This window comes from Lepisosteus oculatus, chromosome 16, assembly GCF_040954835.1.
Source record: "Lepisosteus oculatus isolate fLepOcu1 chromosome 16, fLepOcu1.hap2, whole genome shotgun sequence".
Lineage (NCBI taxonomy): Eukaryota > Metazoa > Chordata > Actinopteri > Semionotiformes > Lepisosteidae > Lepisosteus > Lepisosteus oculatus.
Genome location: NC_090711.1, coordinates 17,324,039 through 17,347,886, shown reverse-complemented (window position 1 = coordinate 17,347,886; position 23,848 = coordinate 17,324,039). Strand labels below are relative to the sequence as shown.

General features: G+C 38.4%; 1 pseudogene; it reads left to right on the top strand.

Moving 5' to 3' along the window:
* The window catches only part of LOC138223294 (polyunsaturated fatty acid 5-lipoxygenase-like), a 40,881-nt pseudogene extending 19,996 nt beyond the window's left edge, over positions 1-20,885 (top strand).
* Positions 20,886-23,848: the final 2,963 nt, after the last annotated feature.

Genomic DNA, 23,848 nt, shown 5'->3' with positions numbered 1-23,848 from the left:
GGTGATCTCTAAGTTTACTTTCTTCCCACAAAGATCTCCTGACAGCTGCTTCAACGTCAGCTATGTCCCTGAAGAAAGGTGACATCATTTTTGGCGGGGGTCTGATTAGTTTGTGAGTTGAGCTCCTAACCACAAGGTCAGGCACACTTTAAACCAACCTGCATGGAGCAGGTTAAGAATAGTAGATATGTTGCTATAGGTACTTAACTGGATACAATTTGCTCTTGCTCTGTGGAACTGAAAATACAGACTTTTATCAATATGTTTACTAAACTTATCTGGCCATTTCTTGCAACGTGAAAAAGGCCCCCAGAGCTCACTTCAAGTCTTTACAGCCTCAGTAATCTATGCACAACACCCAGTGGGCACACCATTATCTCACATGCGTATGTGAAATAGAAGAAGTAGAAAGAGATAATAACTAGTTTCAAATTTGTTTTATAATTTCTGTCTTTTTTAACTGTCAATACTGGTTACAGTGTAATATTGTACATCATACATGTGTTGTAGCAGTGATGATGGTGAGTATACAGTATTACTAAACAGGGTCAATTTTTCAGTAGCGTTTTGACAATGAAAAAAGTGGAATGTGCTGATTTAGGATACATTTCATTATGTTCCATGCAAACTCAACCAGAAAAAATATTTCTTTGTAAAGCATTTCTTGGCTCCATTTTGTACATTGGGAGATTTTGATTATCAATTTTGAATCTTGATTAATTCCCACCTGATAGTAGATACTACAAATATTAGAATCTCTTGACATCACGGAATATTTCTAAAGACAAAAGACTATGGGGCATTAGAATGACTGGTTTCTGGATTGATTTACATTACAAAGAGACCTCTACCAATGTTTTTAGTGGGGTGATGGAAAATGACAGCGACAGTATTAACACTGTCATCTACACTGCCTTCATCTAGATGCATTCTTTTAAACAGCTCTTTGCAAGCAATCATTAAAATGAAATTAAATGTTTCAGTGGTGCATCCCTTAAATCATTAGAAATTTCAGTTGTTTTAGTTTATAGTCACTCCATTAAATTCCTTGTTTACTGAGAATGTCCATGAAACCAGGCACATTAAAAAAACAAGGTCCTATCCAGTCTCCATTCATGACATCTAATTCCTTTTCAGAAAAAAACTTTACACATTTCTTTCAACAGTAACTAGTCTATATATATATTATTTTTGTTTACATAATTGTTTATATGAAATGTTACAGTATGTGTTCAAGGCATATTATTATTAAACTAAGAAAAACACTGATTAAATAAAACTGCTATTTCAATAACATCTAATTGAATACACACGCCACCTACACATTTGTTTTAAACAGTTTCCAGAACTGATTGCAGAACACTGGCCAAAACTCAGATATACTGCAGTTTGCTTACAGTTAGTGTAAGATGTGATGCACATTCTAGATGGTTGCATCTGTACTTTTCTTTAGTTCTCTTATAAACCTTGGAAGGGGCAAAGAAAGATCTAGATGGCTACCGTGTCCAGTCCCGGAGTATACCGTACATACTCTGGGAAAGAGTCAAAGCCTCAGGAGCTGCCTTACAACAGAGCTGTGGAAGAATTCACAATCTCAGGTCAACCAAAATTACCACAACACAAAACCATAAATCACTTGTCACGTGGTGCATAAAAAAAGGAACGTGTAGTTACAAGACTTATTGCTTATTGCTCCAAGTGAAACTTGGTAGGTGAAATCCTGTTAATCAGCCTCTACAACAGCTACAGTAAATGTTGAATATTAAGGTGAATATTTCCTAACAGATATTTTCTCCCACTATTTGCGTTATATTAAGAATAATAAACTTTATTTTGCATATGGCCTTTAAGGTGGCTTCTCAAAGTGCTTTACAGAATGACAACAGCAACAAAAACTATTAAAAATAAACAATAAAAAATATACAAGATGAACACGATGAGAATATGAAGGGGTCACAGTAGTGGTACTAAATACAGTAGGAGCAGAGGGGTAAAAAATGGAAGCAGTTCAGTTAAGGCTCTTCTAAAGAAGAAGGTTTTGAGTCTGGATTTGAAGGAGTTCAGAGAACGTGACTCTCTGATATCCTTGGGCAGAGAGTTCCAGTGCTTGGGGGCATAACAGGAGAGGGCCCTGTCACCCATACAATGTGGACGGACCTGGGAGACAGTAAGGAGGGCAGAATTAGAAGAGCGAAGGTTGCAAGATTGGGAATAGGGCCATAATAGATCAGAGAGGTACTTAGGTGCCAAGCCATGCAGAGCCTTATAGGTGAGCATGAGGATTTTAAACTAGACATGAAACTTGACAGGAAGCTAGTGCAAGGACTCTAGGATAGGAGTAATGCTGCCGAATTTTGGACATACTGGAGTTTTTTCACTGTGGATTTAGATACCCCAGCAAGTAGAGCATTACACTTGTCAATTCGGGAGAAGACAAATCTGTTGATCAGCTTTTCAGCCACGGTTAGTGATAGTATAGGGTGTAGTCTAGCAATGTTTCTGAGGTGAAAGAAAAATGTTTTAAGAATATGCTGCAGATGTGGGTTGAATGTTAAGCCTGAATCAAATATCACCCCAAAGTTTTCAATTTAGATTGAAGCTCAAGTACAGAACCATTTACAGATAGGGTTACAGGATTGGCTTTACTAAGTTGATGGGGGTGCCAATAAGCATGACTTCAGTCTTGTCACAGTTAAGATGAAGGAAGTTTTGAGTCATCCAAGTTTTAAGTCAGAGATGCAATTAGATAGAATAGAGGCAGCCACATCAGTGTCAGGTTTGGTATGGATGTATATTTGAGTATCACCAGCATAGAAATTATAGTTGAGGCCATGTGATCTTAAAAGCTGACCAAGTGGAAACATGTAAATACTGAAAAGTAGAGAACCCAATATCGAGCCCTGAGGAACACCAGACTTAATAAGACAAATTTCAGAACTAAATCTGCCAAGAGAGACAAAGTGACAGCAATCAGTGAGGTAAGACTTGAACCATTTAAGGCCAGTATCAGAAACTCCAAACACAGTCTCAAGAAGAGAAAGTAAGATGTTATGTTTAACAGTGTCTAAAGCAGTACTGAGATCAAGAAGGATGAGTATAGAAAGAGGACCAGAATCAGAAGCTATCAGAAGATCGTTGGTGACTTTGACTAGGGCAGTTTCTGTGCTGTGAAGTTGATGGAAGCCAGATGGAGGGGTTCGAAAAGGTTGTTTTTTGTGAGGTGGTTATGTAATTGAAATGTGACACCACATTCTAGAATTTTTGCAAGAAAGGGTAAGTTGTAGATGGGGCGAAAATTGTTTCGATTTTCCAGAGCCATGGTATGCTTTTTTGGCGTGGGGGTAATGGCAGCATTTTTCAGGACCATTGGTACAACATCAGTGCTCAAGGATTAATTTATTATATTGAGGACAACAGGGCAGAAAGAAGAGAAACAGGACTGAAACAAAGGGATGGGAATGGGATCTAAAATAGAGGTGGTGGATTTCATGTGTGTAACTAGTTTACTGAGGGATGCTGAGTCAAGAAGAGAGAAGCTGGAGAGAAGGGAACCAGAAAAGTTGGATGAGGAGGGAGCAGGTGTGGAAATGATATGTGTAGTTTAGAGAATGTGATGCAGGATGTTGTTGATCTTGGAGCTAAAGAAATCTAAGGATGTGTTCCAAAGTTGTGATGAGCAGGTAACTCAGTGGGGCAGTTAGGCTTTAGCAGTCTGTTGATGGTGGAGAAAAGATGCCTGGGGTTGTTATGGTGATTTTCAATATTGTGAGAGAAGTAGGTGGATCTAGCAGACTTTATCGTATCCATATATTTAGACAAGTAATCTCTCCAAGCCTGATCATGTACATTTAGGCCAGAAGGACCCCACAAACGATCAAGTTTGTGACTGCCTTCATAAATCACAGATGGTCAGTGTACCAGGGGACAGAGAAAAAAATGGTGGAAGTTTTTAGAGGCACAAAAATGTTGAGGATAAATAAAAGACAACTATCAAGCAAATGTATTTTTGTCCTCTAGAGGATCAGAGGAAGAGAAACAAGATAAGGAGGACAGAACGGAATTTGCAAACCTAGGCTGATCAATTGATCGCAAGTTGTGGAAATTTACAGAGAGTGAGGGGGAAGTGTTTAAAACAGGTAATTCTAAATTGAAAAGAATAGCTAAGTGGTCAGAGAGGCCTAGATATTGTACTTTGTATAAACATTAAACACATATGATATAAAGGAGGGGGAGACTTTAGAAAAGCAACACTTACAACGCTCACAACAGTGGGAAAACATGAAAACACCACAGAAAAGGATTCCTGAGGCCAGAATTCAGCCCAGGTGCCTGGAGCACGATCATGAAATAATAATAATCAGTCTGTGAAAGCATTAACAAATACATCAAAAAACCTTTCTTTTTTCTTTTTGAAGTCAACCAAATAAGTCTTCCATTTCTTAGCATTAATAAATTTGTCAAGTACTGTAGCATCTCATTTAGGTTTGTAAAGACAAAAAGCAAAATTAACTCATTTAATTTTGTTTCCACAGAAAGGAACTATCTATCTGGTGGACTATGAACTGCTTGATGGCATTGAAACCAATATTATTGATAACAAAAAACAATACCTTCCTGCTCCTCTCTGCCTTTTGTATTTGGATAATGAAGAAAACCTGATGCCCATTGCCATCCAGGTGTCAGATTCATGGAATTACTAACTTATCTAAAATACCCAATAATACATATTTCAAACATTGTTTAAACATTTGTAATACAAAACTTATTTAGTGCAATAAGAAGTTGTCTGAAGTTGACTAACCTGTTTTTTTTAATTCCAATTGGGCAATCTAAATTAAGATATGTGTAGGCTTTACAATAGACTAATTACGTTTAATTAATTATAATACCTTTGAAGGTTTATCAATAATCCCCCTTATGATTAATGAAAGTTTTGATATAGGGACTACATTTTTGCTGTTTTGTTACTTTGGCATCATAACATGGTGAGGGATTATCTTGAATGTGAATGTTAAACATTTTCTAAACCCAGTGACAGAAGCTGTACAAAAGATAGTGGGTCTTTATTAATGCATTTTGTTTCCTCGTTATATCTTGAGCAGAAGGCAGGACCAGAAAACCCCATATTCCTGCCCAGCGACTCTGTCTGCTGGCTCTTGGCGAAGACTTATGTGCGCAGTGCTGACTTTAACTATTTCGAGTTGGTTACTCACTTACTGCGAACCCACTTCATTGCAGAGTTATTCTTTGTTGCCACACTCAGGCAGCTACCCTCAGTGCACCCTGTGTTCAAGGTACTGTTCCTGTACATTTCTGACAGCTGAGGTACCCAACATAATCTTTATGTATTTAGTTTTTGTGTTATTTACTTGTTTCTATATTCAAGTTATCTTGGAAACTTTCCAAATTATTATACTAGATATGTTTGGCAGTTCAAGCTCCCACAATTCTTTCTCCTCTTGAGCAGATCTGATCCATTTCCTCGATACCCTACTTTTAAGATTTATGAACTTTGTGCACTGACCTTTTAGCTGTAGACCTTCATTAATAGTGGAAGTTGTGTCTGGATTCTACTGATGAGACACTGTCACCATCATATTGTACTTATCTCAATTATCACAGAATTGTGAGTCAAATAAAATCTAATTGGGTCACTTAGAATGAATATTCAAGTATAATAATTCATTTATTGTATAGTTAATGTAGTGATTCCTTAAGGATCATCCCCAGCTGTGCATTAAAGGTTTTACTGGGCTGGACATAAATCATGCATAAACACATACTCTGATGTACGTCTTCAGATTGTGGTTACATTACGTTTCTTTTAAAATGGAACAATTCTATGGACTGAGAGAATATTAACAATGAACAAATTCATGACATCATCCCAATATTTCCATAATTAGCACCACAGACCAGAAACTGTCCAGCTACAGGAAAATTTATGTACAGGAGTTCTTTAGTCCCCAGTACAGCAGTAAGATCTGTTTGGCAAAATAGTGCAATTTTAGTAGTTTTCTAGGGCTGTACTGTTTTGTGCCAGCCCAAAGAGATACAACATGTCCCCAGACAAGTGAATTCTGCTACATTAAATGGCCAGACTTCCTGCTGTGGACAAATACAACACTGTTCATGATCCAGGTGAGCAGAAGTTATCTTCTGTAACAGGAACAAAAGAGTCCCTTATAGTGGCTTGCTAAAATTTTGGATGTGGACCCAGCTGATATTGATACTTTTAAAAATATTTTCAGTTTCAGAATGTGATACATAATATTCTGGACCAAAGAGAGCAAATATTAAAACAGTATTAAGACACCTGTGTTATTCTCCAACAACAATAACTAGAATTACCCTTAACTAATCCTTAAACAATTGGGCAACTAATTTTAAAATAGCAGTAAGTGTAATGGTCTGCTTATTGACAATGAAAAAAAATAAATAGTGGTGAGGTGGCCATATGAGTTTGCACAAAAACCCAGTTGCCAGAGTTACCAATTTCTTATTCCCAGATGAAGCCAGGGCCCAGACTGAATCTTTTTTCTGAGTACGAATTTTATGAGAAGCCAAATCTCTCAGAGAGACCCTTTCTTTCCCATGGAATTCCAGTTCTTTGAGTGCCAACACTTGTTCCAGCTGAATCTTACAATTAATAGGAGGCCATCTTGGTTTCAAGTCTATCCGGGTTTCAAGTAAAGATGAAGGCTTCCCCAAGGAGATCCCTTCCACTACAACTCAATATTGTATCTCAGATTGGTCATTGTTGTTGTTTTCTTTCCTAAAGTGTCTACATATTACTACATATTACTAATAAGTTATATTTTCTTTTCAAACTGAAGGTCCTGATTCCTCACATGCGATACACCTTTCACATCAATCTTTTGGCAAGAAATAAGCTGATGTCTGAAGGTGGAGTTTTGGATGAGGTCAGTCTCTTGCCACATAACCATTGAAACTGCACTACATTTCTATTATTAACTGTAGTAATTAAAACATTTAGGTAGACGTTTCCAAGTTCAAATCTGTCACAAAGACTTGTTTAATGGATGAAAAATCAAAAATTACTATAAATCAATATCATCATAATTTTACCTCAAAATAAAATGCTCCATAAGGTCTTAAACACTGTTAAATATTTTGTTGTTCCTTTGCTGAGACCATAATTTTTTATGTAACTGCTTGAAGAATAAGAATTTTTATATACATTATAGTATTGTTACATCATGGACATTATTATATATTGTTATTATTGTTACATTATAGTATTGTTACATTAAGTTGTCCATCATGGACAACTTCTCCCACCCCCTCTATGACAGGCTAGCAGGAATGAATAGCACGTTCAGCAATAGACTAATTAATCCACGGTGCGACAGGGAGCGCTACAGGAGGTTATTCTTGCCTTCTGCCATAAGACTGTACAATGCATCCACCTTGCATCTTGGCAGAGGCAACATCGACAGTGACCTGTTTCTGGACTAAACGCATCTACACATCTACTGCTACATCTGTTCTCTTTCTTTTTCTTTTTCCCGTTTACTACCATTTTATTTATATTAAAGGAATGTGGCTGTGAGGCTGGGAGTTCCTAGTTGAGTTCATAATCCAAGAGCTATTTTGGCTAGTGAGAGAGCCCTGTCAATAACATGGGTGGGGTAGGTGGGGTATCCTCTGCTGATGAAAAAAGAGTGCATTTTAAAGGCTTGGGTTTGTATGTCCATGTTGTCACTGCAAAGTCATCAGAGCCTGAGGAACTTGAAAAAGGGAGAGAATTTTTAGTATGTGTGGGGTGAAATGAGCTGTACAAGAGAAAGATCTGTGAATCTGTGGGTTTGTAATAGACAGACGTAGAGAGTCCTGGAAGGTTAATGGATAGTTTAATGTCCAGAAATGGAAGCATAATGGGAGATATGTTAACTGTATACTTGAGGGATGGGTGGAAGTTGGTGAAGTGATGAAGGAAATGCTTTAGCTGGTCATTAGAGCATGTGTCAGCACTGATACAATCATCAATGTATTGCATGTAGAGGTGACAAAGCAGGTGTAGGAAGCGAAAAAGCATTCTTCTACCCAGCTGACAAAAATATTAGCATAGCTGGGTCCCATCCTGGTGCCCATTGCATCTCCACTTGTCATGAACCGCATTCCTATGAGTACTTCTCACCGCCAACACCCACACACTAATGAATCAATTGTCATCCCTCATGCTCTTCCCTATTTATATCCTCTCACTCCACTCAGTCCCCGCTCACTATTGAGAACAACCCTTGGCTTTCTCTTGTGAGTGTAATCTTCTCTTGACCTGATTTCTGGCTACCCAACCTTGTTTTCTTCCTGTTTTGACTTTGTCTCCTCTCGTTTTGGATTTGGATACTCTCGACCTGACTCTTGTGAAACACAACCTAGCTTTTCTACCTCGACTATGATTTTTGCCTTGTCCCCTTGGGATTTGGATGCCAACCACTAGTTACCTACAGTCTGCATAGGGTCCAACCAGGTGCTCCTAATGCCATACCTGACACCACTAGCTGGCTGATAAGAAAGGTTATTGAATGAGAAAACATTCAGTGTGAGAACCAATTCTGCAAGACGTAGTAAAAATTTACAACTCACCATGGAGGTGGTGAGACTGATAAATATGCAATTTATCATTGGTCAGCACTCTGAAGATAACAATGGACCAACATTTAAACTCACAAAAGTTGATAAAAAACAAAAGCAATTGGGAAATTGACATTGATTATATGGGGCCAAGGAAACAGAAAATTTGGAACATTGCCAGACTGTAATTACTGATTTGATAGAGGTGTTAGTCTATCAATATTCCTCTGGAAACTGACCATCCCAAGATGCATTTCTCAACAAACACAGAGCAATTCCTACAGCAAGTCAACTGAAAGATGTGTGTTGACTGCAGATGCTTGGTCTACACAATAACAATTCTAAAGAACATATCATCACATCTAATCTTGTAACACAGTTGTTGATGAATCTATAGATTACCAATCATGGCCTCCAAATAATCCTCATCTATGAATTGGCATCATCACTCTGCTCTCCTCCCCACTGATAGCTGATGTCGCAATCTTCCAAGTGGGGCTGCACACCATTACCTGTAAAGCGCTTTGAGTGGAGTGTCCAGAAAAGCGCTATGTAAGTGTAAGCAATAATAGATAGATAGATAATACTTTATTAATCCCGTAGGGAAATTAATTATTATTATTATTATTATTATTATTATTATTATTATTATTACTACTAATGTAGGCTTGGTGCCAAATTCAGTACCCTTAACGTGGTTAACTGCAAGAACATTAAGAGACAGGCAATGAAGGGACACAGTTTTTGTATTTTTGAAAATACACAGTATTTTTTAAAAAATCTATTTAAATATTGTGCAGAAAAATATATTTCACATTTAAAAGACATCTGAGAAATGCCATTGTTTGTTTAACCAGGGGTGACTCGATTTTCCAAACAGATCCTCATCTCATGTTGGTTGATCAGAATAATCTATTCTCTAAAATCTAAATCTTTTCATAATGCTAGTTGCAATCAGAATTCTGACAGTTTAATCTATTTTAAGTAGCCCTTTTTTAAGATAAAAACGTTATATCTATAGGCATTTGATCAGATAACCCTTGTTTCTTGAGGTTATATATAATTGGATGTTTTTAAATTATGGTTGCATACTTTCTTGAAACTGAAGCTTAACAGAAGTCCTTCCCTGCATTCCTTGCTAAGGAGCCCAAGTAAATGATCTTGAGGAAGCTTCTCTCTTGACTTGAGAATCACCAGGCCTACTTTACTCATGGCCAAATGGTTTTATGGTTATGTCTGTGCAGCTCTTATCTCTCCTTGAGGGAGAGGTAGACAATTGTTATAGCCTTGTGGTGCAACAAGGAAGGCCAATGTCCCATTATTCAGGCATGTTCCATATGGGGGGATGCATGCAGACTGACTTGTTAGCAGGAAATGAGCAGGAACAGCCTAATATCAAATAGCAATATCAAATTACGATAGATATGTTCCTGATACTCTTTGAACTTTATGTGATACTACTAAAACAATAAAACAGACTCCTGAATAAGACTCAGTATACTCTTGATTAAGACTAGTAGTCATATATATATATATCTGTTAGTCTTTTAATATTAATCTGTTAATAGTAATTGAGATAAATAATTGATCAATTGAGATAAAGAAGGACTGCAAAGAAATAATTTAATAAATATGTCTTTAGAAGACAATTAATCACTCAATCACTCAATTGTATCACTCATTTGTGTGTCCAATGACAGATACCTCTGGGGGTGGGGGGTGAGCAGCACATCTTCAGGTCCTAATTCTCCATATATATACAGTAGAGGTATTAACCAAAAGATAACTTAATATCCACTTTGTGTTCCCATAAAGTAATGTATCAGCACTATTACTGCCATTGTAATGGTATTATACTAGTATTGTGAAGTCAATCAGTGTCATTGTGTGTTACCACATCTCTTACAGGTATTCCAGAAACCTTCCTCACCGTTCATGAACTAACGAACTTTCTCACCGTGGTCATATTCACCTGCTCGGTGCAACACGGCGCAGTCAATAGTGGACAGGTGAGTTAGTTCTAATGACTGGAAACAACCAGTTTCTTTTTAAATCTCTTTTCTATCTAATGTAGTCCTGCCTTCCTGGTCATCTTGAACCCTTATTTCTGCTGAACAAAATAAAGATGGAAAAAACAAAACATATAAATGCAATCCTGTTAGAATGTTATTCTATTTTTACAAATGTTTAGATTTTTACAAATCTAAACATTTAGATTACCATAACTCAACAACCAATGTAAGTTGAAACACCAACATTCACATACTTATAGTGTTCAGTAAATACTAATATTTTCTTTCTTGAATATATACAATACAATTGATTTGAATAGTTTTTTTTAATTTATAGGTGTTAAAAATAATTATAAAAAGCTTTAGATTGCTTCTGTTTAGCTCATCTTCAATAGATAGCTGTGTAATGAAATTAATAAGACAGTATTTAGCTTGTTCAATGTAACTTTACTGTACTTACTGTAATAATATGATAACTGCTTGTATTTATACGTTTTATGTACAGATGCAGCCATTCAAAATGTGCTGTAAAACTGCGCAAAATTATCTGCAGATTAGCAAGGAATACCCCAGTACATGATTGGTTGGCAAAAATGACCGACAGGCAGCACACTTGCAAGAATAGCGATTACAAACATTTTAAAAAATGTGCTTACTTTATGCTGTTATACTGTACAGTGTATTAAAATTAACACAATGGGCACTACACTGTGAGTAACGCTGCCCACTAAACCTCTTTCCCCAAACTTTCACAGGGGCAAGGTCATGTACCTGATTCACAGCTGAATACAATTTTATCTCGCCTCGTGAAAGCAAAAATTCAGATATTTGTCAACATACAGATGCAGCCATTCAAAGTTCGCTGTACCAACCCGTACCGCATGCATCCACGCACGAACCACCGCGCCATACTGCGGTACGTGATTGTCTGGCCAAAATGACCGACAGGGGCACTTGTGGTGCATTGGTTAGTAGTGAAAAGATTTAATCATTTAATCTCTTTGGTGTGCACATTTTAATCTTCTTAGTATTGAATATTTATATGGAATTTTACAACTAAAGGGACATTTTAGTAGCTGAGCATAAAAAGAATAGGAGCATTATTAATAATATTAATAATTGCTTACACTTATATAGCGCTTTTTTGGATACTCCACTCAAAGTGCTTTACAGTTAATGGAGATCCCTTCCACCACCATCAATGTGCAGCATCCACCTGGATGATCCGAAGGCAGCCATAGTGCGCCAGAACGCTCACCACACATCAGCTATCACTGGGGAGGAGAGCAGAGTAATGAAGACAGTTCAGAGATCGGGATTATTAGGAGGCCATGATTGGTAAGGGCCAATGGGAAATTTGGCCAGGACACCGGGGTTACACCCCTACTCTTTTCAAGAAACGCCTTGGGATTTTTTAATGACCACAGAGAGTCAGGACCTCGATTTTCCGAAGGACAGCGCCTGTTTACAGTATAGTGTCCCCGTCACTATACTGGGGCATTAGGACCCACATGGACCGCAGGGTGAGCACCCCTTGCTGGCCCCACTAACACCTCTTCCAGCAACAACCTTAGTTCTTCCCAAGAGGTCTCCCATCCAGGTACTGCAAGGCTCACACCTGCTTAGCTTCCGTGTGCTCCTGGCCATATTATTATTATGAAATGCTCGGTTAAAAGCAAGAGAGACTATGTCTGTTATAGTGGACATAAAAACGAGAGTTCACTGCAGCATTATTGGAAACCCAATTTTAACAACAAATCACTGGCATTATATCCTAGAAAGCACTGAGACCAGGACCAGTAGGAGCACTCCCACAGCGAAAAGAAAATGCCTGACAAACTAGGGATTGGACAGTTTCACAGTTTTTCAGTGCTTGTAGGATCAATGGAAATAATAATAATAATAATAATAATAATAATAATAATAATAATAATAATAATAATTGCTTACACTTATATAGCGCTTTTCTGGACACTCCACTCAAAGCGCTTTACAGGTAATGGAGACTCCCCTCCACCACCACCAATGTGCAGCATCCACCTGGAATGTTCAAATAAATGTGCTAAAGAAATAAACAGAAAACAAGTAATTTAATAATTTATCATATTGGCTAGCTAATGTCCTGTCCTTGTTAGTTAGCTGTGTTTCTGCGTTGCGTAGCAACGAGGGACTATATTCTCAGGCGGAGGAACGTAAATGCCTTAATTTTCATGTTAAATTTTTTAAATTAAAATTCATTCTATACAGCAATCGCATATTTGGGGACTGTTTTATAAAAGCAATAAGGCACTTGAGGCCTGTGCTATATCATGGATATAGTCACCGTTAAAAGGGCTGCCGGCCCTCTGCATCGCGTCGGGCCTAACAACACCTTTTAACTGTGACTATATCCACGATATACAATAACAGTGCTTTTCGTGTCTTATTGCTTAAATTAGATTCTGAAAAGTATGAGTTTCTTTTACTGCGATAACGAGCGCAAGTATTCATGGAAAATGGTAATCACTTAACTCACTTTGAACGTTTTGTGATATTTAGAAAGACCAAACAAATTCAATATGGTGTTGAAAATATTAAGTCAGTAATAATATCAGTAGAAGTTTGAAATTATTTGTTGTTATTAATAAATGACTTAGCTTCGAACATGTTGTGATATTTAGAAATATAAAAAATGTCAATATACAGTAGTGTCCATAATATTTGCTATTTTAGTTTTTCAAAGAAATGTTTATTTGTTAAATAAATTCCAGCCTATAGCTGGATTTGAACACCTGACCTAAATCTTATTAGTCAGTCACTTAAGCTGCAGACACACAATAAACAGTAAAACAGAAGTACACATACAGTATCAATGGAAAATCTTATAGTACTGTTTGTGCAACAGTGCATGAATATAATTATATCATTATTAATTTCTTTAGATGCGCGATTCCGTATTATATTTCCTATTAATCAAATTCTAAAAGTATTTAAAAGCTTTCGTTTACTCCGATAATGAGCGTATTTGCAGAAAAGGTTAATACAATCAGTTTTCATAAAGTTTACAAACGTACAGTAATATGGTCAGAAGGAGCACGTAAAAACTTTTTCGAAATAACCACAAGTAAGACTTTGATGCTTAAAATGTTTAGGAAAAAAGTGGAATACTGATGTTTATTTTTTCTTTAAACTACCATATACAGTACAGTTTACATACAGGAATATGTTAATGTTCCTAAATTAATATCTTTTATGAGCATGTGAAAGACATGGTGAAAAGGAAATTCTCAAGAATTACTTTGTTTGATTGGAAACGAATGCGTGATCGGATCAAAGAAATGCTGTGGTGTTACTTTTTGTCAATGAAAAAATAAAGTATTTTCGTTTACAAAGACGGTTACAAAGGATGTGGACCAGGGTAATACTTTGAGTTTACAGCTTGTCCAAGGTCATTCATTATTAATACCATTAGTAATATCTTCGGTAAAGACTTTGATGCATAAAATATTTCTGCATAATTAAAATATTTATGATAAAGGTGAGAGGTTGTGTACTTTTGTCCAACTGAGCAATCTTGCTTTCCTAAAATAAACCAACTTTTTAATGTATAATAATTAAAATGCTGTAATACACAGTAAATCCCTTTAGCCCTGGAAAATACTATAAGCTGGTTGCTCTTCTGTGGAGTAAGTTTCTAACAGACACTGAGTTTATTCTAAATTTGGTGCGGTTAATAAAAAATAATAATATACAATATGTTCAAAGTGGAGTTTGCTTCCCCATTTTATATAGCATATTAAATGCAATATCATCTGTGGTATAAGGAAAGGACTGACTTAGCTGACAGGAGATTAATTTCCTAAATAGCTTGTCCTACATCAGTGGTTCTCAAACTTTTTGGACCAAGTACCACCCCTTATCCAACCAAAGCATCCAAGTACCACCTACAAGTCATCATCTCATAGGAACCCCAGAAATTCTCAATGACCAACATGAGCTCACATACATATAATAAATATTATAATAATAAACTTTATTTGATATAGCGCCTTTAAAGATGGAAAAAAAACAGTAACAACAACAAATAAAAATAATAAAAAAACACCATTTCAGTGAGAGGGGTGAGCCTGTTTAGTCGAGCAAAGCAGATGTGAATTAATTTTTTGAGCATTGATACAATTGATACAATTCACAACAGAGTCTAACAGATTTTAAATTGTCAGGCATTTTTTTGACTGCAAAAGTCTTGGGGTGGAGGTTGCAATGAGTCCATTCATTTCTGCAGCAACCTCTCTATATCGTGCAACTACACTGCTGTGTCAGCTTGTCATCACTCTAGCACCGTCTGTGCAAGCTCCGACACATTTTATCCAGTCGATGCCATTCTCTTCGATAAATTCATTCAAAAGCTGAAATATGTGCTCTCCTGTAGTTCCTGTTGGTAGCGGCTTACAGAACAGAAAGTCCTCATGGGACATGCCCTCAAACTCGTATCTAAAGTAAAACGAGCAAATTGGCCAAATCGACTATAGACTCATCTATTAGCAGTGAAAAACATCTGCTCATCTTAACGCGCTCCATCAGCGTACTTTTGATATAATCCTTCATTTCAATGATTCTATGAGTGACTGTGTCTTTCGGGGGGGCAGCAGGTCAAGCTGTTTAGCAGCTTTTCCTCCACACATAATACGTGTCAGCTCTTCTGCCAACGGTAAATAAGGTTCTTCAAAAATAGCGTGGCTTACCTGCTTTAGCAATCCGCAAGCTTGGATTTTTCCGTTTTTATTTCCGTATTTATTTTAAGTTTTTATTTCATGCGCATGGGTGTGAAACACAGAGACGCTTGGTGTATTTTTCTCAAATTAACTTAGAACAGTTCTTAAATATTTTTCTGTTATCTATCACGCTTTCCTGTGCTCACAAGATTACCAGCATTCGTAGCACGTATTTCTATGCATTCCTGTGCTTACAACATTGGCATTGTTCCAAAATCATGCACATTCTCCTACCTCCCTATTTGCTGGAGATACAATTGGTCACTTGCATCCATAGCACGCATTCCTATAGAGTGGTATAGAATTACAGAGTATCCCTTGTGTCCACTGAAGTATTAGCGCGCACTGTATCGTAGTATGTAGGCTGCGTATTCGACACGTATTAAAATACAAAATATGAAAACCCGTGCGGATTTTTCAGTGCACACAACACAGTTCCAGGGTCATTTGGCGTAACCACCTGGTGGCACTCCGCGTACCACTGCAGGTACGCGTACCACAGTTTGAGAACCACTGTCCTACAGTACATGATCAGTATCTTTACAGTCACCACTTACAGCAAAACCTTCTTCCATACAAAGCATGTGAGTTCAGACTCAAGCATGATTCGTTCCTTTATCATTATACTGATCTAATCTGTATATCTGTTCTTGCGCATGTTCCTATACAGCATGCATTCATGGATGTGCGTGAAATTTTGCTGATCCTTTTTGCTGGGCGCGCTGCAGTAATATTGGCAGATGAAATTGGAGGGGATTATTTTTAGTAAAGTTTAACACAAGTTTACATTTATAATCATGCTTCTGTTTTTGTTCCTCAGTTTGACTATAGTTCCTGGATGCCTAATGCTCCCTCCACCATGACCCGCCCTCCTCCCACTACGAAGCAGGATCTCCCCTTTTCTGAGCTCATCCACAGCATAGCTGATAAAAAAAGCACCTTAATGAGTCTGGCTGTCACACGGATGGTCAGCTACTCTTATTTTGACAAAGTGAGTTTCCCTCTCCTACACTGACATGGACTGTTTAGATACCATCAAGTTAATTAGCAAATGTATTCTGGCTTTGCTTCAAAACCTAAATAAGATGGATGATGTGAATTTTTTGCTTTTGATAACATTTTAATCCCATTTTATATTAATTGATAGTTATCAAACAAAACAATTTTTCAAGAGATTAACATAAACACTTGTGATACAACTCTTTGGATTAGGATCCCCTGGATCCCCCGGAATGCATTAGACAACTGAGTTCACAACTTAAACTCCCATATAAAGGAACAGCTTTATGTGCAGGTTCCCCTGCTACACTGCCATCTACACAGGGTGTTACAGGTAATGTGAAGACTGCCATCGTGACACCTGAGTCTTTTGAGCTGCAGTGCTTGTTTAGACTTTTTTTGCTCTCAGTGCTTGGTTTCAGTGATACCCCGAAGTATATTAGTTCTGAAGTATATTAGTTAGAATGCCAATTTAACATCCCCACAATGAGTTTATTTTTTGAGAATGGGAAAAGTGAACTATTAACTAGTTAACTACTAAATTAACTTCAGGTTTGATAGTCATTTCAAATCCCACTTACATTTTTAAGAGATGGACGCATGTGTTTTAAAAAAGTTCTTCAACATACACAGATCACAGTTGGCTTCTGGCTAAGATTTAATTTCACGCAAAACACAGGGGACATAGGTGATCCCCTAGACAACAACCGAAGACCATTGACTTAGAATAATAGACTAAATAAAAGAACCTGTTTCCATTTTAACCATGTTAATGCTCACACAGACCTTTGACTGCTCACCAGCGCTTAAGCCTTGTAGTGCCTTCGGGTTAAATCGCAGTGAAAGACTCTTTCCTGGTCGATTCTATTTGCACCTTTCCCCATCTTCTCTTTACTAGTGAGCTGACACAGAAACGACTGCAGCTGTAACTCTGCTATCATTAAACACATATCTCTAGGAGTCTCCTTACCCCTAGACCATTCACTCCTAACCTTGAGAGCTTTCAGCCTTCCACTACTATCCACAAGTCACAATTGACTAAGAGTGTTGTTCCCCAGAACAGTCCAGCCCTCTTACTGACATACACTGGGCATGTGAGTCCTACTGCATCAGTCTGTCAGGAATTATATTCCTGACCACATTCACATCATCCAGAATAATAGCACACTGGTAGTACTTCGTAAGAAGGCTTAAAACTGAAACATAGGCAGTTTTTCTGAGATATTAGATTTTAAATATGCTAATGATCCTAATGTATCCCCCCTCCCCCTTAAAACATAGAAATAAAAATATATATTTTGTAAAACAATTCAAGTCCTCCTTGGTAACTTTGCTGAAGAAGAGCAGGTAGTAATTATTACATTTATTAACAAATCCATGTACAGATGCAGCCATTCAAAATGAACGGTACAACCCTGTCACTGCGTAATTAGCACGTAATTAGCAGGCCAAACAGACAGGGGCACTCATGGTGCATTGGTCAGTAGTGAAAACTGTGCACATTTTAATCCCTTTAGTATTGAATATTTATATGGAATTCTACAACTAAAGGGACATTTTAGTAGCTGAGCAGAGCAGCATAACGCATATGATGGTCATAAACTATATTAATTTAGGAATATAAATATATTATGTAAACTGTACTTAATATAGTTGGTTTTGGTAGTTTATAGAAAAAATACATACCAGTATTCCACTTTTTTCCTAAACATTTTAAGCATCAAAGTCTTACATGTGGTTATTTTGGAAATGTTTTTACATGCTTCTTTTGACTATATTAGGTTTATATACTTTGTTAAAAGTTATAATGTTTGAACTTTTTCTGTGATTGGAATGTTCTTTTTTACAAGTGTAAAAAGAGGCGATACACATGTCTCCTCTATACCTCTTCAGTTTACAGTTTAAAGAGAAATTCCACCAGAAATTCCACCAGAGCCTCACAACATTATCCAATAATACTCTTCTTGTGTCTAATTTTTAATTAAGCAGGATTTGAGCTACAGACTTAAAAAAAAACAGGATTCACTTTTTTTCAGTTGTACATGAATGTACATGAATATAATTATATTGTTATTAATTTCTTTATATTCCATTTTATATTCCTTATTAACCTATTTATTAAAAGTAGGCTTTTGTTTAATGCGATAACGAGCATATTCGCAGAAAAGGTTAAAACATTATAAAGTTAAAAAATTATAACTTGTTGTAAAAACATTTCCAAAATAACTACATGTAAGACTTTGCTTAAAATGTTTAGGAAGAAAGTGGAATACTGGTGTGTATTTTTTCTTTAAACTACCAATAGAAGCCATATACAGTTTACATAATATGTTTATGTTCCTAAATTAATATCACTTATGAGCATGTGAAAGGCATGGTGAATCGGAGATTCTCAAATCACTTTGTATGATTGGAAACGAATATGTAATAGGATCAACGAAAAGCTGTGGTGTTACTTCTTCTCAATGAAAAATATTTTCGAAAACCACCCTGGGGTTTTTAATGACCACAGAGAGTCAGGACCGCGGTTTTATGTCTCATCCGAAAGACGGCGCTTGTTTTACAGTATAATGTCCCAGTCACTATACTGGGGCATTATGACCCACATGGACCGCAGGGTGAGCGCCCCCTGCTGGCCTCACTAACACCTCTTCCAGCAGCAACCCTAGTTTTTCCCAGGAGGTCTCCTATCCAGGTACTGACCAGGCTCACACCTGCTTAGTTTCAGTGGGTTGCCAATTGTAAGTTGCAGGGTGACATGGCTGCTGGTCCTGTAATACAAAGTTTAAAATGATTAAAAGTCTTAAGAGTATACAGCTGAAATTCTTAATTGGAAAAAGATTGTCCTTCAGCAGTGACCAGGATTTGAAAACAGGCGTTTCTGGCTACTGCTGAAATGCTGTACATGAGACATGAAGCTTTATTATCTCCACTTGGCGGTTTTTCAAGGTGATTCTGGATACTATAATCACAACCGCGGACAATGACACGGTATGACACGACACGCCCACTGAGTTTTACCGCAGTGTACCTCGCTCATTTATAATGGCTGCATCTGTATACTGCTTTGACGTTTCAGATAATACTTCTGTATCATGGAAAATATCTAAAACTTCTCCTTTCCAGCAGATCAATAGCTAGCGGCTTGTTCTCATAATTCAACCAGAATATGTTCCAGACCTAAATAACAACCAGGATCAAAGATTTATTGTCTTCATAAAGTGTAGAATACATAGATGCTGAGGGAAGAATGAGGATGGAAAATCATGAAATAGAATTTAAAATACAACATTAACATTTCATTCTCTACTTAACTTGCTGGGAGGAGTTTTGTTCAATTCCCAATTAAGCTATTTAAACCTATTGAGGCTTAGAGTTTGCTTAGTATGTTTTTTGGTCCAAAACAACTTCTTCGTCTTTCCACTTCAAGAGCAAAAATATAAATGCATTTTTTATCACAATTAACCATGTATCTGTGTTGATCACCACACAGAACATAACTACTGTCAAGTATATCATTTCAATATCATCATACTCTACTCCTCTCTTTCACAGGTTAAACTGGGAGACTATCCAGAGAAACTCTTCACAGAGAAAAGACCCCAAGATCTGATTTTAAAATTCAGATCTGAGCTGGAGAAGATTGAGGATGAAATAAATGCTCGCAACACAAGCATTGAAATTAAATACACATACATGCTTCCATCTGTTGTGGAGAACAGTGTGGCTGTCTGAATGTTACCCTCAAGAGGCACATTCTGAACTCAGTGTCTTGCCTGTTTTGTTTCATCCTGAATTTAAAAAATAGAAAGAAAATACTTTATATGCTTTTCTTTTACCGATTAACAGAAATAAAAAGTAATAAAAATTAAATCAAAAGGAATAATTAAAATTAAATTAAATGAATCTTTGAAAAAGCTTTAAGATCATGTGGGTTTAGAGGTTTCCCTTTCTATGTTTGTTATTCTCTGGGCTGGATAAGTAATAGAAACGTAAGGCAAGATTCCAAAGCTCCTGAGAGGCTCAACAAGTAAAAGTGCTCATCTGAGTGCAGATTCTTAATTCTATGTTCTTGGTGTTGTGGGTTTGACTCTGGGTCAGGTCACTATTAACTGTGACTGAGATTCCCCAAGTGGGGATGTGCAAGTGGATGAGCACTGCTGAGGGTAGGGCGGGATTAGCTGGCCAGAACTATCACATTGACCTCTCGGTCTCCCAGGCTCCTCCAGGCTTGTGGTGAAGAGTGTGCACCTGTACCTTAGGTATGGGACTGTGCTGTCTGTGACATGTCAACAAATGATCCAAAGGTAGCTGTGCACTGAGATGTGAAATTATACATAATTGGTTCCAAAACTACTACAACATATACATCTAAATGATGACATTTGTAATCAGTCTTCATTGGTAGATGCTTGTGGATTTTCTGTTAGCATTTAATAAAATGTATGTTCCAGCTATTTTATAGAGTTCCCTATTGTGTTTGGGTACTCACCAGTGAAAAAATTCAAATTCTAAATAAATATTCTCCTGAAAACACATGGACCTGTGTGCTGCATCTATCACCCACTTCTAAGTTTGCCTGTTTTCTCCTTCCAATCGTAAATATTTCTCAATGTTTTCACTGAGTCTATCCTTGCAAACAGGGCACAATGTGGGATCCGTCCTGCTTTAATCTTAGATAGATCACCTATGATGCAAGTAATAGGAGACAGTGGAATTGAAATATTTAAGTGTGCTTTTGTGTACAGTGGAGGTCCAGAAAGACTGTACAGACAGTCTCACAGTGAATTCGGTAGTGATCCTTTATCAATTTTACATTCTGGACACACTCCTGGTAGCATGGCACTTCATCTTTTCCAGTTTTTGGAAAAATCTTAAAAATTAAAGTCTATTTAAAATTGTATATGAAAGCTGTTGTGATCCAGCCCCAGCCATACAGGGCCCTTGAATGGCAAGTCAAGCTACTGTACAAGTGCAGGAGTTCAGAGGAGGAGTTCGGGGGAGGTGAGGTTGGAATGAGGCTCTGAGGTGGACTAGCTCAGGTGTTCAGAGTGACTCAGAGGAGTTCGGGGGACGTGAGGTTGGAATGAGGCTCTGAGGTGGACTAGCTCAGGTTTTCAGAGGGACTTGGAGTTTGGGGGAGGTGAGGTTGGAATGAGGCTCTGAGGTGGACTAGCTCAGGTTTTCAGAGGGACTTGGAGTTTGGGGGAGGTGAGGTTGGAATGAGGCTCTGAGGTGGACTAGCTCAGGTTTTCAGAGGGACTTGGAGTTTGGGGGAGGTGAGGTTGGAATTAGGCTCTGAGTTGGACTAGCTCAGGTGCTCAGAGTGACTCGGAGGAGTTCGGGGGAGGTGAGGTTCGAATGAGGCTCTGTGGACTAGCTCAGTTGCTCAGAGGGACTCGGAGGAGTTCGGGGGAGGTGAGGTTCGAATGAGGCTCTGTGGACTAGCTCAGATGCTCAGAGGGACTCGGAGGAGTTCGGGGGAGGTGAGGTTCGAATGAGGCTCTGTGGACTAGCTCAGATGCTCAGAGGGACTCGGAGGAGTTCGGGGGAGGTGAGGTTCGAATGAGGCTCTGTGGACTAGCTCAGATGCTCAGAGGGACTCGGAGGAGTTCGGGGGAGGTGAGGTTTGAATGATGCTCTGTGGACTAGCTCAGATGCTCAGAGGGACTCGGAGGAATTCGGGGGAGGTGAGGTTGGAATGAGGTTCTGAGGTGGACTAGCTCAGCTGCTCAGAGGGACTCGGAGGAGTTCGGGGGAGGTGAGGTTGGAATGAGGTTCTGAGGAGGACTAGCTCAGGTGCTCAGAGTGACTTGGAGGAGTTCGGTGGAGGTGAGGTTTGAATTAGGTTCTGAGGTGGACTAGCTCAGGTGGTCAGAGAAAGTGTGGCTCTGAGGAAAGGTGATGTGGAAAGAAAAAACAAGTTTCCTAAATGCGCTGGTTATTGGGGCAACATCAGGACATGAGTCCACTCTCAGCCCAGGTATAACAAAAGAGGTTTATTGTGTATGGCTCTAAATGGATAACCAGAAATGTACCAGACTAGACTCTAGTCTGTGTCATCTAAGCCCAAGGAGAGATCTGTTAGGAATCCCTGGTGGGAAGATACAAGGATCCAGTGCAGACGCAGGCACGGGTAAAAGATGAGGCAGGCGAACAATCCAAAACGAGAGGCACGGTCGTGGTCAAAAGGCGTAAGGCAAATAGTAATCCAGGGAGAACTCCGGTAGCAAACAGCCCGAGGCGAGAGGCAAGGTGCAAAGTCGAAAAGGCAGAAGGGGAGTCCAAAAACCAGGATAAACGAGGTACAGGAAAAAATGCCAGGTAGAGCTCACAAGAAGTAGACTCAATACCGAGCAGCGGGAAGCAGGTGAAGATGGTATAAATAGCACTGCGCACCGCACGGTGGAGTGTGCGCAGGTGGTTTAACTCGTGCGGCGGCGTTTGTTAATAATCACCCGCTGCTTGTGCTGATTAGCTTGCTTAAGAGTTGGTCTTGACTGCCTGGTGGTCGTGACAAGATCAGCTATCCAATGAGATGCACAACTGTCAAAATACCTGCCTGACGTTGCATTAAGTTGTAAAGCTTTCGAGCCTTCACTTGTGTATTGGCCTGCAGTAATTTGTAGCTGTAATCATCTAATTGAGTATGCAAGTCATTAAGAGAAAAAAGTTTTATATAGTAAGCTTTTACATTTTGTGTGGTTATGTTTATTGAAATATGTTTTTTTCAATTTTAGTGAATGATTCACAGATACAGCAGAAGAGTCCATCACTTTCTATTCCTAGTGTCCATATGTCTGCTCAAGGCTCCTGTTCCTGTTCCTGTTCCTGTTCCAAAAAATGCAGTTTTGTAATGGTTAAATCAGGATGGATTCACTGGAAACAGAAGTAACATTACTAATATTTACTTTAAAGTTCTCTTCAAATTCACAAATTCACCATTCACAGGAAGTGTCTCGACTTACTCAGACACCCTTGTCAGAGTCTCCACGCCACCACGCACTCGCCGCCACATTCCGATGCGCTCTGTTCACCGCAGTTAACCTCTTATCCAGCCACTCTTCCCCTTTTTTCTCTACTTAAACCTTTCCACCTCACCTCTCCATGCTCACTATTGAGTTCTCACCTGAGCCAAACCGCTTGATCGTCTTGCTACCTCGGATTATGGATTTTGCCTTCCCGCCGACTATGGACCTGCCTAACAGATCGGATTTGGTTATCGGACTCGACTCTCTGGTTTACAGATCTCTGCTCTCCTTCTGACCACGGAACTGCCTAACGATTTGGATTTCGGTTATGGAGACTCTCTCTCTCTCGGCCCTTTACTCCAACCCCACACAGGGTCTGAATCTGCCACCTACTGGTCCCTGACAACCCTTTCTTAACAATTCATAACAAGAAATGATAAACATATCTAAAGAAGACCTTGGAAAATGCCATCTTGAAAGACAAGTATAAGAGAGCAGCACCAAATCTTGGACA